Here is a 19,394-nt window from a genome sequence, read left to right as displayed (position 1 = left end):
ACATCCTTGTACATGCTTCTTTGTGCGCATGAGCAAGTATGTCTCCAAGGTAGATGATGCTAAGAAGTGAAATTGCTGAGTCATGGGGTATGCATGCACATGCTAAGCTTTAGTAGATAAAACCAAATTGCCCACTGATGCAGCTGATCCAATTTACACTGACATCAACTGTCTCATAGCTCTGTTTTGAGGATTAAATTTGATAGTTCACACATAAACTCAATTAATAGATGTTATTATTATCTTTCTATTTCCACTTTATATTATCAACTTTTAGATTTTTACAAATAATAAAAGGTAATTCTTTGTTATTTTAACTTGCATTTCCCTGATTGAGCATTTTTTCACTTTTACTCCTATTTCTATGAATCAAATGTTAGCCTAGAGTCTTCATTTCTATAGTTTTTTTTTTTGTCTTCATGTTCATTTACAGAATCTTTTCATATATTCTTGATACTAATGCTTTGCCTTTTATATCTGTAGCAAACAGTCTAATCTTGTTTGGAAGCTTTGTTAATGGTCCATTTTCTTATATAGAAGGTTTTAATTTTGATATACCCCAATGTGTTGAGCTTTTCCTTCTGGTTTGTGCATTTTGTATTTTATTAAGGTTTTGTCAACCCCAGGGTTATAGCAACATTTTCCAAAGCAGTGAAGCTTCTGAAGATTTCCATCTACTTTCCTTTTTTAAGGGTTCTCAAATTCTGATCCAGATTCTGATCAGGTAGGCAGGGGTTTGATAAATTGAAAATTATGAAAGGTTTCATCTTATTTTCTTTCCAAAATTAAATGTCTTCTTACACACACACACACACACACACACACACACAGGCATGAATAATACTGAGAAAATATGAATTAGATCAGCAGATTGTATATGTAGATATCCTGGCTGGGAAATTGTACTACAGTTTTGCAAGATGCTGTAATCAGGGGAAAGGGTACACAATATATCTCTGTATTATTTTTTACAACTGCATGTGAATCTAAAATTATCTCAAAATAAAAAATTTATGAAAAGTCTAAAAGCCAGAATATTCTAAATTACTGTGTTTTGAAGACAATCTCCAAAAAGAAGTTACTGAAATGTCTTAGCAATGATAGTGTCTGTGAAATACTCATATAGCTTTTAAAGGACACTACTTAGAAGGGGAAAACAATAATATATTAAAATGAATCTCCCAGCCTGATTTTTTAAATGAGTTTCTTTCCTTTCCTGGCTAACTTCACACACTTCTTACATGTTTTTTTTTATATTGAGCATTTTGCCAAAATTTTCACACTTAATCTCATTCATACCTGACAGTGACATCCAAGACAGATTTTTTTCAATTTCAGGAAACTATGTCACAGAGAGGTTAAATTACTAACTTTAAGAACACACCGCTGGTCAGCAGTGATTTGGTCCCTCATTCTTTATATCTTGGTTGTGCCTCTGTCGGTCATCTTGCTTTCCATTTCCAAGGTGAAAGCAATTGTCCTGTTTCATTTTCTCACTTAGAAAATCTTACTCTCCTTTCTCTTTTTTCTAGGGCTATTCCAGTGGGAAGTTGTAAGGTAAATACTTTTTTACTCATCAATGCTGTATGGAGGCCCAAAAGCAATTATGAGAGATGCAATTTTGAAATTGAGTAAGTAAGCAGGCCGAAAGTTCCCTGAACATGATGAAGAGAAGAATAAAATTGATTCCTAATTTAAACATCCCCTCTGGAGACACTACAATTGATGGGTTTCTATCACCCCTTTCTCTAATACTTACTTCCTTTCTTGGCACAAGGCTTTCATCAACTTCAAAGGACGCTCTGGCCATTAAAAAGAGCTGAAGGAGTGTGTAATGGAGATGAATAGAACGTAAGATACTTCGGTTACAAGACAATTCTTCCAGGTCATGAGGTCTTCGAATTTTTAGGTTAGTGTATTGTCAAAAAGTTTTATTAAACTAAATAGTCTGTCACAAATTTTTAAGTTGACCTTTAAATTTTTTCAATAAAATGTTAAGTGTGTGCAAAGGATATATTTTAAGTTTTGACATTTTAAAACAAACTGTTACATCAGTGTTACATCACTTTTAAAGGTACCCAGTGGAATCTACTACTACATGTTACTCATCACAGTCTATTAAAAAATTATGTGAATAAGCAGAAACTTTACACTATTTCTTTTTCCTTTTGACTTTATATTTCCAGTCATTTCTCCCTCAGAATTTTTACCTACTGTAATATATTTTTTGTCTGAAAACCTTTTACTCATTAACCTACTTTTCTTCTATGCAATAAATATATGTATTCAAATTAAAACATAATTTTTAAAAATCTCCTTTGATCAGATGGCATTTCACATTAAAATTTTCCTCAGGATTGAAAAGTCATTACAATTACTATTTAAAAACTGATTGGAAACAACAAATATAATTTTGATAAATAACTGTTAAAGATAAAAGTATAATCTTAATGGAAATGGCCTTCTTCATAAGGTAGATAAAATTATTTTTACACAGTTTATATATCCATGAATGAATGGTATTTATCTTTAGAATTAAGCAGGATGCAACATAAATTTACCTCCTCTGTTCTCCTTGTATATTAAGAAAACTTGTCACTTAAATAAGAAGATGAGAATAGAAGTAGCTTTGTTATAAAACTGCCACCCAACTCTGAGAACTTCTTCTAAGTTATATGACAACATTTAAATAGTGACCTATCATTAAAAATTATTTTTAATAGGCTATCAGCTGGTAATCTGTTTAGGTCTTCCTTCACTTATATTAATAACAAAGAATTAGAAACCCTTAAAGTATAAAGAATATTGTTGCTCAGTCTTAAAAGTCATTCATTTTTCTCAACACTTTTACCAATACTGTAAATTACCCTTTGGTTGGCACTCTGGAGTGTGAGACCCCAGGGCAATGAGCCAGAATAAGATTCAGTATGAGGGCCTTTCTTTTGTAAAAAGAGAAAAGGGCTATTGAAAAAGGGAGCCAGCGTCAATTACAGGTTTGCTCTAGGCAGTCCATTTTTAGGAATGAGCTCAGTGAAGCTAAGAATCTGGAAATCAATCCCCTAAAACTTTCCTTGAATTTTCAGTATGTCCCTTCTGCCATAGTACATATATGTAAATTTGAAGACCACTGCCCAAAATCACTACTACCCAAAACTTTGGAGAAATTTCTCTAGTGCAGCATAATGGGAGCTACCTTAGTTCAAGTCCTGGCTCATCCACTTTCTAGCCGTTTGATCTTGGGTAAACTATTTTACCTCTCTGTGCTTCCATTTCTTCATTTGTAAAATGGAGATTACAATGGTATATATCTCACAGGACTACTGTGAAGATTAACTGAATGAATATGTGTAAATAATGTTCACTTCCATCATTATCATCATTATTGCCATCATCACTATCCTAGAAATGACAGGTGATCTGGGAAGAAGAAGGGGAACAAAATATGATTAAAAGAAGAAGGGAAATGGCAGGTATGAGCTTGTGTTTGTATATGTACATGGGTGCATATCAGAATCTAGAAATAATTTAAAAAGTTTCATTATTCAAATGCAAGCTCCTTGAAGGTAGCTGATACTGTCCCCTTATCCTAACCCCACTTTGTCCTCCCTCATATTTCTTAGCTCATTGCTGTATCCATAATAGAGTCTCAATAAATATTCAATGAACGCATAACAGAATGAGGAGAGAAAATCAATGCTGGTTAAGTAACAAGTTATGAAAACAAATTGTTAAAAGACGTTGCAAGTCCATGCATTGATAGTCATGGTCCTGCAAGACGAGTGTTTTCTCCTAAAACTGATTTTCAGGGTCCTGCCCCACTCCATCCATTGAGACTTGCCAATTCCATTTCTCTGACCTAAGGCTGGCTGCAAAATTTGCAGGCGCCAGTGCAAAATGAAAATGCAGACCCCACCTCCTGGTCAAGATGCAGGACAAAATATCTGTGCTAAAAGATAAAGCTTTTTCTTTTCTTCTGCAGTTTCTCTCTAGACTTGCCATGATTTTTTTTTAATCAGCCATTTAATGTCATTCTAAGCAAAGAGAAATTAAAATTTTCAACTATTAGCATAAATTTTACTGTTCATGTTTATATTGTACAATGCTAGTATTAAATGCAAATATAAGAGAAATGAACTCCTATGTAGAATCACTGGAAGCACACAATTTGTATTTCATAGTTCATACATTTATGTGTATTTTGTTCTTACCAAATAAATGGAACCACTATAAAAATGAACTCACCTGTTCTCATTTCACTTCTTGATAGACATACATTCTACCAAAGCTTTACCTTCAGCTTACTGATGACTTTGGAAGGGATGGGGAAAAAAGGCAAAATAACTGTGGGTTGCCCCATCTTTCCCTTTCCTTCTATGTCATCATCAGCATCAGTGGTAGGCTAGTGCAGGGCAATAACATGAGTGAAAAAGGATATGGGAGAGTTCCTTAGTCATCTGTATTTCTTAGAATGCCATTGTCCCCTTTCTGCAATCACTGTTCTAATTCAAACAGAAACATGGCCTTTTGGGGGCTATCAGTGCCCCAGCTTATCAGTCATAGACGTAGCCTACATACCTTGTATTCACTTTGAGCCTCAATGCACTCCCAGGCAGGGTGGATCCACCTGACTTCTGCACTCATGGAGTATCTCGAACACTATTCGTGAATGAGGACATAGGAATGGCAGACAGGCATATTGTGTGTGCATCCTCTCTGCTCACAGGCATGCTCCCATGGTCCCATCAGATTTCACTGACAAAATAAAAGATCAAAGATAAAATGATTAAGAATTTCAAGACAGCAACCGCAGAGCATTAATCCAAGTGCAAGGCCCTTCTGAACAGGGGGCCCTGTGAGGCTGCAATAGTTGCACACTCGTAAAGTTGGCCCTGCTCTGAACGCCTCAGCTCAGAACTCTCTCCCATGGATGTAGGCCCAGCCTCCCTGTTTCACAGTCAACTGAAAAGAGCTTGGTTGTTAGCTTATTCATTTGCAGTACTAATGCGAGTCCATCACTAAGCAGCAAAGTCTGGAGCTGCCGAGTTCCTTTTTTTTAAAACCCTTGTTCTGTAGCTGTACGTTATGCTGAGACTCACTTGGTTATGAATCTGTAGGGAACACAGGTCTAGGCCTCCTAGATCTCCCTTCAAGGAAGCTCCTTCAGAGTCTGCCTGAGGAAAGACTGCCTACACAGGACCTGCTGCAGACACCCACCTTTCCCAAGTTCATACCTTTCCTGGTCTGGCCCACAGTCAATGACTGATCAAAATTCGGATATAAAGACCCAGCCATCTTGGTCCAATGTGGGTAGAGTTGCCAGCCAAAGTGTTTCATGGGACAAATATTGCATGGGACATACTTATATTAAAAAGTTGTTTGTTGTTTGTCTGAAATTCAAATTTAACTGAGTGCCCTGTATTTTTATTTGCAAAATCTGGCAATTCTAAGTGGTGGCTAACTCTGAAGTCTCTACAGGCCCCTGTAAGGCCCCCCCAGGATTTGACAGGCCTGCTTTGCTGTTCAGTTTCTCCCTCTGCCTAACCCTGCTTCCTTCCCTTTTCTAACAAGTACCTCTCATGCCAAATCCTATTCTAACATCTGCTTCTAGAGAATCCAATGTGCATCAACATTGATAGCTAAACCCTGATAAAGGCATCTTGTGATATCTTGAGAAGGTTGCTCAATCAAATTTGAGCACAAATCCAGGATCATTCACCACCTAGCAACTCCTGGAACAGATACTGAAGCTGGAAAGACCCAGAAGAAGGCTTCAGAACAAAGACAACATACTTCACACTTAGATTTTATGGCTTTCACATCACTATGAATACGTAGTGTCTGTCTGTCTGTCTGTCTGTCTCTCTCTCGCGCGCGCACGCGTGCGCACACGCACAGAGTCCATTTGTAATAGAAGTTAGCAATGGATGTCTAAATAAAGAAAAAGTTTTAGCCTAAAGCAATTGATGGTTACACTTTTCTAGATTTGAGTTAAAAAAAATCAGGCAGAAAGTATAAATTAATGAAGATACATTACTTTAAAACTAGATATATGAACTCTTAAATTTGTATTTGTTTTTGGCTAAGAATCAATAAATGATAGTGATTAAGAATTTGGCTTCTGGATGGAGATGAATTCATATCTTGACTTTGTCACTTACTAGCTGTAAGATTTCTGGCAAGTTATAATTTTTCTGAGTCTCAGTGTACTCATCTGCAAAATGATGGTAATAATCATACTTACTCTAGAAGATTGTCAGGAGTTTTAAAAGAAATAAAACATGTAAAACACTTATCTCAGGGCTTTTCCTGTAATATTTTTAGTAATAATATTTTTTATTGTTAAAAGAAAGGGAGGAGGGTATAGCTCTCTGGTAGAGCACATGCTTAGCATGCACGAGGTCTTGGGTTCAATTCCCCAGTACCTCCATTTAAATAAATTAATTTTTTTTAAAAAGAAAAAGAAAATCTTTCTTAGTGCCTGGTTCCTAATTGGCAATAAACATGAGGGGGCCAAGTATATTTTCTTGGCTATATTAATATTTCATTCATCCACTTTACAGAAGTCTTAATCCATTAATGCAAATTTCTGCCTCTAGCCAAAATGTCCAAATACATATTGAGTTGAAAAGGTTATTAATATTACAACGGTTATTAATATAGTGACAACAGTTATTTTTATTTTCTTCTCAATATAACTGTAGGAGCATTTTTTACAGACAGGGTATTAGTCTAACCGAGAAACTAAACCTAAGCCAAATTATTTAATGCCTAATAGCGACCAGGTAGTAGATTTGATTCTTCTTTTCCTTTAAAGCAAAAACACACATTTTTTCCCACATTTTAGTATTTTTTTCTTTACTTGATATATGTATATATTGTGACAGGAGTTCCCCTATCAAGTTAATTAACACATCCACCACCTCACATATTTACGTTTTTGTGTGAGAATGTTTGAGTTTTATCTCAGCAAATTTCTATTGTACAGTATAGTGTTATTAACTATAGTCACGTGTTATACATTAGATCCTCAGAACCTATTCATCTTATAACCAAAAGTTTGTACCCTTTTACCCGCCTCTCCCTATTTCCTCCAACCCCCAGCTCCTGGCAACCACCATTCTACTCTGTTTCTGTGAGTTCTACTTTTTTGTTGTTGTTCCACATATAAGTGAGATCATGCAGTGTTTGTCTTTCTTTGTCTGGCTTATTTCACTTAGCATAATGCCTTCCAGGTTCATCCATGTTGTAGCAAATGACAGGATTTCCTTCCTTTTTAAGGCTGAAAGACATTCCATTGTATGTATACCACATTTTCTTGATCCATCCATTCAATCACAGACACTAAGGTTGTTTCCATACTTTGGCTTTTGTGAATAATGACACAATGAATATGGGAGGACAGTTATCCCCTCAAGATAACGGTTTCCTGTCTTTTGGATATATACTCAGAAGTGAGATTGCTGGATCACATGGTAGTTCTATTTTTCATTTCTGGACTCAGTATTTCTTAGTTGCACAAATATGGTAGCTCATTTCCAGGGAAATAATTACAGACAAGACAGATTGGGAGCTCCTGGTTAGTGTGGGATGGTTACGGTGATTTTGGAAAAGTCACCTGTGAGAGTTGCTAAAAAGTGTAAAAGTGTGAATTAGTGCCTTTTAAGTAGAAGCATTGCAATCTTAATGGAATTGTTACTATCTTCAGGATAGATTTCAGAAGTTTGGATAAAATACGAAAGTTTGAAAATCAAAACCCTTATGATTCTCATAGAAATCCTTTGATGTGGTCTGGAGAGATACTGATATTCTTATATTAAATAGGAAAAAAAAGAAGCTAACAGAGATTGCTATGTGGACAAAGAATGTCTCCTGCCATTTCAGTAAATAAAGGATGTTTCAGCCATAAAGCAATCAGCCACTAAAGCTGACCCGGACAGTGCACTGTGAGGGGAATTCAGGATAGAGAAAAACAGGTTGCCACCTCCCACGCCATCAACCACAGCAGCTGCCCCGCCTCCATGGTACACCCTGAAGGGATTCAGGATGTAGAAAAACAGGGTACTGGCCCTAGATAGTTAAGGTGTATATCAAAGAAATAATTTCAGTAAGTACAGACTCTTGGATATTCCCATACATAGAAAGGCACTAAAATCATTAACTTGAGACATTTGGGTTTTTTAAAAACAGTTAACAGTAATCTTCTGATGTTCTACTACCTGGTTTTTTTGTTTGTTTGTTTGTTTTGTTTTGTTTTGTTTTTGCAAAAACTCCTATATATCCTGGCTCCTCCCTTATCTCTTTGGAATAGTTCCTCAGAACTATCTAAGAGACTGTATCCTGGGCTTAAGTCCTCAGTAAGCCCATGGAATAAAATATAATTCTCAATTTTTAGGTTTGTATTTTTTTTTTCAGTCAACTTCAACTAAGCTCCATCAGTCTTTTGATAAATAAGATAATAGTCGTCCCCTATCCCAGTCTTTGTCCAACCTGCCTGGTCAAAAGAAGCACTTGGTGTACTGCCTTTGGAGAGCCTCAGATGATGGCTAGGAATTTGCATTTTTAAAATGTGTGTCAGTTGATTCTTATATCAGACTAGTTTGGGGAACCACTACTCTCCTTCATACCCCATTTTGTTTTAATAAATAGCTCCCTTTGGCCTCCAAACATTAGGCTAGAATTCAATCTACCTCACAATCACACACACAAAAAGAAATTTATAACACATAGACACTATCTCTTGTTAATCAGATGGAACAAACTGAAAAAAGGAATAGAGAGGCAGTTGAATTTATGAATAAAGAGAATCCAGTGTTAAAGACATAGGCTTCCAAACATGTCTACAAATCCAAGAAAACATTTGCACTAGGAAGAGAAATAGAGCCACTTTCACAAGCATTTTACAGTGGGGAACTCTTTATGCATTCATGATTTTATTTTTTCAGGCTTCCATTCATTCATTTATCCATTCATTCAACAAACATTTAGTAGGCATTTACTCCACACCAAGCATTTTATACTGAGAATTGGGGAACAACACCAGGAGTATTAAAAAGATACTCCTACTTCAAAACATTGCCGATGGCCAGCCCCATAAGATGAACTGGGTTCATGTATTCTTAGAGGTTTTTTTAGCTAATGTGCTCTTTAACTCTAAACTGTGGTACTCAGAAAAATGGAATTTATCATAAGCACATGTATTGAAAAGACTCTCTAGTTGTTTATCCCATTTCGTTCTTTTTTAAAAATAGAATATGCTAAGAAATTTATTGCCTAAAGTAATATCTCTATTGTACTATAAAGGGATTGTTTTTCCAAGAAAATCAATCAAATGCTTTCATAACTTGTTACTAATAACACTAATATAGAATAATGGGTAAACTAGTTTGGGTAACTTCCCAAAATAATTGGGTTTTCCAGGAACATTACAGAAGATAACAGCAAGATCAATAAGTCCTGAGGTTGCAGGAGTCATTATTGATTTATGACCTTGCTTACTTCCCAGCAAAATAATTGCTATAGAGAAGCTGGCTCATGTTTACAAATCATGATAAACTTGTGAGAAAGTCTTTCTTTGCCCAAAGTTTAAATGCTAGAAAGGACAAGTGATTTAAAAATAGCTATTATTGTGCTGAAATTCATAATTAGTAATACCTCCCATTCACTGAGTACTACTTTGTGGCACGCGCTTTATGTGAGTACAATATTTCTTTAGATTATTTGAAACAATCCTGAAATGAGAGCTATTATTATCCTTATACCCAGAAAGGTGCAGAGACAGGATTCAAATTCAGTGTTCTTTTCCCATGTTTCAATGCTTCTAAAGGTCATATAGGTTTGGTCTAGACTTAACAGACCTTAAGAAATGTAAGATGCTTGGCAGACACATTCAATTATTTGCATATTTATGACATCACTGCAGTTTTTACCTGACAGTGGAATTCCCATCACCATTTCAGAATACTGACATTCCTGAGAAGGTATATCTGAAGACAGTGATCAAGCAGTCAAAGACCCATGAGAGTAAACCATGTGTGGTTTGGTCAGCGATAGTGATGATGCTAATACTGATTCAATATTCAATATTAACTAAAATCTCTTTCTGACTGATGATTTCCTTTTTAACTCATTCCTCTTTAGTTATGCACAACTTTCTATAGTTATCCTTTCTTTAGAGCCCACTGAGTTCTGCTTAACTTCTCCCAACCATAGACAAGCCCTCTGGAAATCCCACTAATTTACAGCTATAATACTTGCAGCAGTTGGTATCCCAGTAAGAAAAGTAAGGAATTTGTGTCGTTGACCTTGTGTCACTGATATGCATCTGATATCCTAAGAAATTAGATGGCTTTCTGAAAGTCTGAGGCAAGGGTGAACAAAAAGTGAAGTCTTCATATTTCTCGCCATTCAATAATGAGCGCCTTTACATTGCCTGCCAATGCTTTGCAGCCATTGTGATAGGAATGATCTGAGTGTCTAAAAGAGAAGAAGCCTCACATGGTACCTATTCTCTCATCATTCATCACTGATAATTGGTTGAGTGGAGGAGACTGTACCTCCTCTACATTATCCACAGTCCAAAAGAGCACAAGACTGGATATTCTAAAAGAAAGAACAAGGACTTAGAGATGGGTTGGTTTCTCAGTTTCTACACTCTCTTCCTCTTGAAATTCTTGCCTTCCTTTTCTCTCATTTTTTAGAGACAAGAAGAGACCAGAGATACCAAGGCCATAGATGGGACTTTGGAGAATTATGCATCAAGAATCAACAGGGCTTTGTGCCAAGGAACCTTTATCCTTTCACAATATTTAATATATAGTTAGTACTGTATATAGTCTTAGAGAATGCTTGAATAAATAAATGGACTAAGGTCATATATTTGAGTTTTCAAGACTGTGGGAAGAAAAGAAAAGAATATAAGAATATTTTGGCTGAAGTAAGTTTAGGAAGGTTCATCTCTCTCTCTCTCTCTCTCTCTCTCTCTCTCTCTCTCTCTCTCTCTCACACACACACACACACACACACACACACTTTTTTAAAACTCAAGCAAAATTACATCTTTCTATGATCTTAAATTTAAAATCCTTTGCCTCAGTAGGCATTCAACAAATATCTGGCTGTTCAATGCCCTAAAGTTCTCACACTGTTACAAAAGCATCGACTGACTGAATTTATGTAGATTTAATAGTCACTTCAAAATGTTTTAAGATGGATTCTTAATGCACTTTGCATTAGTTTTAAAATATAAGTGGTCACTGTAGCTTTGTGGCTTTTAAATCAAGTCTATTTGTTACTCCTCATGAAGTGATTTTATAGGTTGTTGACTAGTTTATGGGACATTCTTGCTGTTACTCTCTTTGAATTGCATGCTGATCCCTGCTGGAGCAGGGTGGCCGTGCTGTAAGTATATTTTATTCTATTGTCATGTACTTCTATGTTGCTGACAGGCCCAAGAAAATCAGATTAGACTAATACATTTATATGCTGAATGATTCCTAGGACCTAGAGAAATGAACAGGCTTCTTGGGATGAAAACAGACGTTGCAGCTTTCTCTGACATCTCTCTCTGTCTAGGAGGGTCCACTTCATTAACTGCTTCATCCCTTCTTGCTTTTTTCCCTGATGTCTAACTTAAAAATCTTCTGCTACTGTGATCTGACCTCTACTTGTCTCCTGAGTTCGGCTGGATATGGGCAGGTCATTCCACCTGGTGATATTCATAACAAATTAGAATTTTCTAAATAACTTTACCAAGAATCCAAGGACAATGGAGAACTTAGAAGAGTATAATGAATGTCTCAGCATACAGATTCCTGATCCTGACTACACGTCTGGCAAGAGATCAGCTGCCTTGACAGCATTAACTCAGGTCCTAAGCCTCTTTCTTTCCTCTCTTCCTAATTTGAAATGTTAGAAACCATACCTCCAGCAACCTAGAAGGTTAAGGTTAAGAGACAGATTCTGACAAGAACCTACCTCTCTGAGATCCGCTGCAATTCTTAGTCCTCCCCCAAACCTATTTCTAGCTCTTCTCTCTGACTGCAGCCAACAAAGCATTCCCTAGGACCTGGCCCTCTCATTTATTCATTTGTTCACTTCACAAATATTTTTCTTTGTTTTGAGCAACTGTCAAATATATCACTAGTATGGCCCTCGAGGATTTCACAGCCCAGTGTGGGTCTTCTCTGCATCCTAGTACTTAGAGAAAGAAAATTTCTCCCTCAACTCTCTCCAAGATTCCTTCCCGACATAAATTCTTTCTTGAGTTCTCTCTGGTTCTGGGCGCTAGGGTTCTACAAGTGCTACTCTCATTCCCAACTCCATTCTCTCTATCACTGTCTAATGCCAGTTATTAAGATTATTTTTAATTTTTTTACTGTGAAACAATTATAAAGATTCACAGGAAGTGTAAAGAGTAGTACAGAGAACTTCCACGTACCCTCACCCAGTTTCCCATAGTGATTATAGCTAACGCAGTTATAATACAATATCAAAATTAGAAAATTGACATTGGTACAACACGTGCCTAATTCTCTGTCATTTTATCACATATGTAGATTTGTGTAACCTCCACTGCAGTCAAGATACAGAACTGTTTCATCACCATAATGATCTCCCTCATGCTACCTCTTTATAGGCACACCAACCCCTTCCCCTTAACCATCCCTAAGCTCCGACAACCACTAATCTGTTTTTTGTCATTTTGTCACACAAAAAATGTTATATAAATGAGATCATGCAGTACATGACCTTCCAAGATTGCTTTTTTTTCACTCAGCTTAATGCTCTTGATATCCATCCAAGCTGCTGCATGTGTCAATACTTCATTTCTTTTTATTGCTGAGTAGTATTCCATGGTATGAACTGTACCACCTTTTGTTTAAGGATTGACCTATTGTGGGACATTTTGGTTGTTTCTGGTTTGGGGCTGTTACAAATAAAGCTGCCATGAACATTCTCTGATTCACAGTTCTTTTCTTTCAGCACCTGAAAAATAAGGTTTCATTTCCTTCTGGTTTCCATGGCTTTGATGACAAATTGCTGTCATTCTAATTGTTTTTCTCCCATAAGTAAGGTATGGTTTTCTGTTTATTTTAAAGATTTTTCTTTGTATTTAATTTTCAGAAATTTAATTATGGGGTATCTTGGCATGGATTTCTTTGAATTTATCCTCTTTGCTATTTACTCAGATTCTTGACTCTGTAGGTTTATGTTTCTTGTTAAGTTTAGGAAGTTTTCAGCCACTATTTCTTCCAGTACTTTTCAGCCCAACCCTCTTTCTCCTCTCCCAGGATTTTGGTGACATAAATCTTAGATCTTCTGTTATAGTTCTGTATGTCCCTGGAACTCTATTTTTTTAAGTCTGTTTTCTTTCTGTTGTTCTGTTTGGGTCATTTCTACTGTTCTATCTTCCAACTCACTGACTCTTTCCTCTTCCTATTGAAAATCAAACTCTATTTTCAGTATAAGGGTTACTAAATAAAATAAGTTGTAACCTTTGCCTTCCAGAAGTTGACCATAGTAGGAAGGAAGATCTTACATTGTGTTATACCTGTCAATGGGCTTATGTGGTTACTGTGATGTGATGTGCACAGTACACAAAGGGAAGGAGCAGAAAAGCACCACGTTAACCCCAAGGAAAGAAAAGGTGCATCTTGGGGTGTGGGGATGCTTCCTTGAAGTAACTTAGAAAGAGTGAGTAAGAACTGCCTACCAAAGGGTCTTGTGGGCTTTTTCCTATAGTAGAAAAAAGAAGAGGAATTTCAGAAAGATGGTATAGCCCACCCAAAGGCAAGGAGATATCAGGCATTGTGGCAGAATAAATATTCTAAAACTGTGATGACTACACCCTAGACAGGGGCTTCCTACATTTTCGCATGCAGAAGATTCTTCTGAAATATTTTTTAAAAGAAAGATTATTGGTCCTCCACTTTACTCGAGGATTGTGATTCAGAAAATCTGGTTAAGAACTCTAAAATTTCGAACAAGTTCCTAAGTAATACTAATACTAATGGTCTGAATACCATAATTTGAGTCAGTTTGGGTAGCAAGGACCTAGACCACAATGAGATGCCACCTAGTCTGAGAGCCAACCACATCTCCAGGGAATATATCTATGGATTTAATGTACACTCCAAGTTATCACAACAGGTGTCTCCATGCACTCAGTATAATAAAATGCAATCTGAGTAAAATACAATACAGAAACGCTGGTGAATGCTTAAGGGTCACTTTGTAAAGCAAAGGAAATGGAACTTGTGGAGCAAATGAATGTGTTAAAGGAGATTAGAAAAGAAATTATTTATTTATCTATTAAGGGAATGGACTGCTTTTTGGTGTGGTCTCATTAAAAAAGCATGTATGTGCACCAATTATAAATCATTTTTATTTGCTCATTAAAGGAGACCTTCCATGAGATGGTATTTGGTTAGCCTGTTCCTGCTTCTGTGTGAACATCAAAGGACTAAAACCATCCTCCCCAAGGTAGACAGCTATCATGAAGCTTGATCACACTAACATCTCCCAGCATCCTCTCAACTGGGAAGGGGGCACTCAGTTGAAGTCCTTGAACTACATTGTTTCTTTTTCTAGTTAATTATTGTTAAGGATATTTTCAAAGAGATACACACACCATTTTTTGTAATTTGGTGTATTGTTTAAGAATTCATGGCCTCCTGATGTTTCTCTGCGGTCTGAAGATTTTTCTCTCAGCTGATGTTGTCAGGTGAATGTTGTGAAAATATGGTTAGGGCACTGTAAATGATGTCCCAGTGGGAAAACACAGCCTGAATTGATGAGTACAAAGGACTGTTAATGAGATAAACTGTTAAAGGAATCTTTATGATACATATGCAAACTGGGCATTTTGAAACCAAAATTGTGCGTATCTTTTGAAGATGCTTCTATTTCCAAAGGCAGAATTTAGCACTTAGAAGTATTAAAGATGATATACCCCTTAAACCATTCTTCCATCAGCACTACTAAATATTATGGGTGCTGGGAAGACATAACTTCCATTTAAAAACCACGCTCATGGAGACAAGATACTTCATAGAACTTCCACATTATACTGACAGGGCCAATGCTATATATACAAAGGACATGACCAAGTGGCATTTGATAGATAAACAAATATTAAGTGACTGAGTGAAACAAGACACAAAATACAATTTCATTCATTATAACTGTCCACATGCACACAGCCTGATCATCCTATACATTAAGATGTAATTTATAAATTAAAACATAAGCATCTATTTTGTTGAGGACAATAAACACATTTATGTAAAAAAACAACAACAACATAAGCATGTAATTTATAATCATTGATCATTAAGAGAAAAAAAGATTAGAAGAACAATACAAAAGTCTATGAATTATTTCAAAATTTAGGATTGCTTTTCAAAGTTTTCTATGAACCATGAAAAAATGCGTAATCTGTTAAACAGCTTTACGTCTCCACTGTTTCCAAAGCCATAAGCTTTTTTCAGAAGGAACTATATTTTAATGCCATCTAATTTTGTTGATACATTTCAAAGCATTAACTAGACATACTCCTAATTATAGGATATGTTGTTTAAAACAAGCAAAAGTAACGATTATGCTAAGACTTCCAGATTCAAAGTAATGCTTTGCATTATGAAATATAATGGAAATTACCATGACTCTAAGTGAAAATCCCAGCACGATAGAGCCTGTGTTTGATTTTCTTCAACCACTCCTACGAGACTTGGTAACAGCTGAAGAGACTACAGTGGGTAAAATCTGCCTATACTCTACTGACCGTGAGAGGGATTTGCCTGAGACATAGATAAAAGGACAAAGAAGGGCATAGATTTGCATCAAACTACTTGTGGCCCATTCTAGAGAACATTGTACTTGAGTTTCTACTTCCCAAACTGATTCCTTAGGTGTCACAAAGAGGCTCTTGGTCTGCTGTTTTATTTTATCCATACTCAGCAATCTCCTTCAATGGATTTTTTTTTAAATAAACTGAGTATTTTCAAAATTTTTTCAGTTGGGTTTTCTTCTCGCTGGAAGGCGTGTGGGGCATAGCATTCTGTTGTAGAAGTCTGTATCACTTCTATTGAAAAGGAATCTGGGTTTCTCATTTGTAAATGATCATATACTTGGGAGAGCCTCCCACCCTACACCAACTGAAATTGGTTTAGAATTAGTAAATGTGATTTAAAAAAAAAAACTTGCTTCTAATAAAACTCAAATGAAGAGGACCTATGTTCCTGAACGAGATCATTAAAAATAAATGTGCATGATGTAGAGCAACTGGAATGCTTATATATTGCTGGTGGAAATGGAAATTGTTGCAATCACTTTGGAAAATGTCTTAGTTGTATTTCCTAAAGCTAAATATATGAATGCCATATGACACAGCAGTTCTATTCCAATAAAAAATGTGTGCTTATGTCTACAAAAATATGTACAAGAATTTTCACAGAGCAGTATTCAAAATAGTAAAACACTGGAAGCCAAGCCAAATGTCCATCAGCAGTAGATTGGATAAATAATTTGGGTTCATATAATGGAATATAAGGCAACAATGAAAAATAAACTATTGCTACATGCAACTATACAGGTATTATGGAATAAAAGGATCTACACATGAAAGTAAATATGGTATGATTCCATTTGCATAATATTCAAAAACAGGCAAGATTGATCTATGTTGTAGGAGGTCAGGAAAGCAGTTGCCTTTGGGCCAGTGAGGGGACATAAGGGAGTCTAATGATAGGTTGTAGATGTTCTATATTTTAATGTATGTAAAAATTCATCAAGTTGCATACACTTAAGATTTGTGCCCTTTACTATTTGTAAATTATACTTAGTTAAAAATGCAAAAAGCAACATGCTTAAACCATGGCAAGACATATCTATAGCCAGGTAATATACAATACAGTAGTCACAGTTTTTGTAAGGGGCTGATAGAAGAAATCTTTCCTTTAATAAAGGACATTAAGTAACACACTACTGAGTGTATTTGATTATGTTTTTGCAAAAGACACAGTTATTTACTTAAATACTGACACATAGCATCATATTTCCACTTAATTTTTAAGAAAAAATGTTTTCATTCATTGTACATTCAATCTTAGAACATTGTTTTCTAAGAATTATTTCTTCAGAGAAATGTGTTTTTCATCTTTATTTAGCTATAAGAAAACAAATAACTACAAGTAGTTATGTAAGTCTTAAGTATTTCATGCTAGGTGTCTCAATAAATTTCAACCCCTTTTTTATGTTCCAGTCTCCTGCTCTATAGAGCATTTAGCTTGAGGAGTAAGTATAGAATGTACACATATTCAAACATATCTATACCTCTTCTCTCTCTTTCTCATGCATACACACATACATATACAAAGAAATAGTAAAGAAATGTGAAAAAATTTACCATAAGAAAAGCAGTTCAGCTATACTCGTGTCACATGGGCTTGTCTTGAGAATCTCAACGTAAATTTTCAAGACTTCACATTTTTAGGAAAGGACTTCACATGTTTAGGTAAGCTGCATGGGCCAAATTTCCTGCTTAATAATTTCACTGTTTATCTCATTGTGGAAGATGTTTTCCTGTGGTCTATGTCAAGCTTCATGAAATGTAAAAGCTGGATAATAACAGAGTTACTGAGAGCCAAATTAGCCATCATATGCTAGTTTGACTCCCAGCAAAATTAATATTTATTGAATGCCTACAAGGAGGCATGAAACTGTATTAGAATATATATCACATACCAAAGTCTAATTTTGGCTGTTTTGGGTATATAATTCAGGTTGACATGTCAATGAAATATTTAAAAAGGTAATTATATTCATGGATTTTTGGAGAGCCTTCCAGCTTGGAAGGAGACAAGATTTCTAGTTTAGGTTTGAGAGTGAGAGAGAGAGATGAGAAAGAGAGGGAGAGAGAATAAAAGAAATCTACTTTATTTTATAAGTTTTATGCTGGTATTAAATAGTCATTTATTGAACACCTACTATGTGCAGGGGATTCAACGATGTGGGTCAGAAATCAACTGATCTATGGAGCAATTAACTGAACGGGAGAGAGAATTATTAAATTGAGTCAGAGATTACAGGGGCAGGGGTGAGTTTGGTGTTAATCATATTGTGAGTCGAAGTTCTAAATTTTCAGCTTCTAATCTTTTTATTCCTTTCACACCCAGCAGTGCCAGATTAAAACAGATAATTATAATTAGATTCTACTATCATTATAATGACTCCTCCATCTGCTTTGCCAGCTTAATTTTCTCTGGCCTTGAAGTGAAGCTTTTAACAGGGACATGGGAAGAAGGAACAAATTTGTGGGAAGAGACTATTCGTTCTATTTAAAACATATTGAATTTGAGGTAAGTATCGAGGGAAATTCAGGTGAAGGTCAAGTAAAATGGGAACACAGATGTAGCAATCAATATTAGATTAACAGTGGTGACATCAGCAGGAAAGACAGAGCAAGGACCTCTACAAAGCCAGTCCTCACCATAAAAACTGAGATTCCTGGCAAAAATTAGGTCAAAACCAACATTTTCAGAACTCTGGAAATTAACCAAAGATTTATGACAGTTTGAAGAGTATTTATTAAGGAAAAGTGACTAAATCTCATGAAGAACATGAGCTATTTACCATTGTAACTTTCACTATTCCCATTCCAACAGCCCCGCGGACACTGGAGGGGCAGAATATGTTAGGAGCTCCTTCAAAACATCATTCTCAGAAAATTGTCATTAGTTGATCTATCTGGCACATACATGGAAATCTCCATTCTCAGGGCTTGTCTTTATCTGACCTGACTGAGACCTAAGTGCAGACAGCCTTTTCCCTGGAGGCATATGTGAATATAATCACTGGCAGTTGTTGAACAGTGCAGCCCCCTGAGGTAGTGATGACAATTAGAGCAAGTAAGAACCAGCCAAAAAAACAAAAAAAAAAAGGAAAAGTTAGAGAATGAGATGTCCACAGCAGATTTCAAAAAGCTCCAACACATTCCTGAGAATCTAGAAGGCCATACACATGTATAGGACAGTGTACAAACCCAAGACTGTGCTCATATCCAGGAAAGACCTGAGAAGGCTCCAAGCACTCACCTTTAGCTGACATTGAGGCTCTGTAGTAGCAGAAGTGATAGCTGTGACAGCATCATAAACAACCTGGCTGAATGTTGAAGGAATGACCCAAAACACATACAAAGTTTCTCTGCTAAGACTAGGAGAATTATTGGCCTGAGGCATTTAAGGAAATTTCAGCGCAGTTATTAGCTGAATACTAAGCTAACAGAACAGAAACTTCTATGGCCCCACATGCCAAAGAATACAGACTTTACAGAATTAAGTCATAAAATTCACCAAGGAAACAATAATAGCAACTAGAACAAGCAGCAACAACAAACC

Source organism: Camelus ferus, chromosome X (genome assembly GCF_009834535.1).
Source record: "Camelus ferus isolate YT-003-E chromosome X, BCGSAC_Cfer_1.0, whole genome shotgun sequence".
Classification (NCBI taxonomy): Eukaryota; Metazoa; Chordata; class Mammalia; order Artiodactyla; family Camelidae; genus Camelus; species Camelus ferus.
The sequence above is the reverse complement of the archived record's forward strand: the minus strand, read 5'-3'. Positions refer to the sequence as shown.